The sequence below is a fragment of the Halyomorpha halys genome, unplaced genomic scaffold (genome assembly GCF_000696795.3).
Source record: "Halyomorpha halys isolate HHAL.00 unplaced genomic scaffold, Hhal_1.1 Scaffold112.1, whole genome shotgun sequence".
NCBI classification, from domain to species: domain Eukaryota; kingdom Metazoa; phylum Arthropoda; class Insecta; order Hemiptera; family Pentatomidae; genus Halyomorpha; species Halyomorpha halys.
Genome location: NW_027113310.1, coordinates 496,673 through 497,770, shown reverse-complemented (window position 1 = coordinate 497,770; position 1,098 = coordinate 496,673). Strand labels below are relative to the sequence as shown.

The 1,098-nt window shown below is 27.4% G+C and overlaps 1 long non-coding RNA gene across 1 annotated transcript in view; it reads left to right on the top strand.

Moving 5' to 3' along the window:
* The first annotated feature begins 356 nt into the window (after positions 1 to 356).
* The window catches only part of LOC106677921 (uncharacterized), a 90,526-nt gene continuing 89,784 nt past the window's right edge, over positions 357 to 1,098 (top strand). Inside the window, exon 1 of the long non-coding RNA XR_010844379.1 lies at positions 357 to 579. This is a non-coding gene — a long non-coding RNA (uncharacterized lncRNA). The remainder of the gene's footprint in view (positions 580 to 1,098) is intronic.

The window sequence follows — 1,098 nt, the reverse complement described above, 5'->3', positions numbered from 1 at the left end:
CTACCAATGGGTAGTTTCTCTACACGCCTGTAACACTCCAATTTAACTTAGATCAGATTTACTAAATGTATTATAATGTACAGTTGTAAATAGCAATAAATAAATATTAAAAAAAAAAATTATTATTCCTCAAATATGTTATTATATGCATTTATAGTAAAATATGCAAAACTAAATTTGACTAATTGCATCCGTGTAAACTAATTCATAGATATTAAATATTTGATTAGCGATTTTAAAAATGCATATAATAAAATTATAGAATTTCATGAAAATTCAGACCCTGATTATGAATTATTGTTTAATAAGGAGCATGCTAATATTATTATAATTTTAATGACATCAATAGCTTATCGAGTTGGGTATTTGGCCAAGATAGCGAAGGAATTATCGAATGGGATCAGACAAGATATAGTGGTAGACTATAATGTAGCAGTGGACAGCGGACAGTATAGTACAAATGTGGCCCCCGCATCTCATCATCGCCTTCGTACTTGCGATGTATCTCCTATGGTGTGTTCTGTCAGTCATCATAGTCAACTATCTCTGGCAATATCTAGAATAAACTATGTTATTCAGGTAATATTCTTATCTATTTATAGTGGAATATATGTGGCATTAAATGGGTTGATAATGTTTAACAGTCTCTTCATAGGTTAATTCAACCCATAAATAATAATTATTTAATATTACATTATAATTTATTAGATGCTATAGTGAAAAACAATTATTCTTAACAGTAAAACGTATACTAATATGCTACTTACGTTCCCCGAGTTTTATATAGAACATGGGCTTGTGTTGAAGTAACAATAACTGTTTTTGTGATTTATGAAAAAAAAAAATAACTAAGACTTGTAAAAACATGAAAAGTTCTTTTTTTACATGATTCAATAAAAATTCGTATTATAGTGTTTCTCAAGGTGGAAAAAACAAACATAAATTTTATTTAACAAAAACTTACAAAGCCGTTATGTTATTTTTTTTCAAATACAAAAAAAATATCAGTACTTTAGCAAAAGTCCTGCTGTACCTAGCCTATATGTATATAAATAACAATACAATGATAAGAAAAAGAAAACATTAAATTATTCGAAC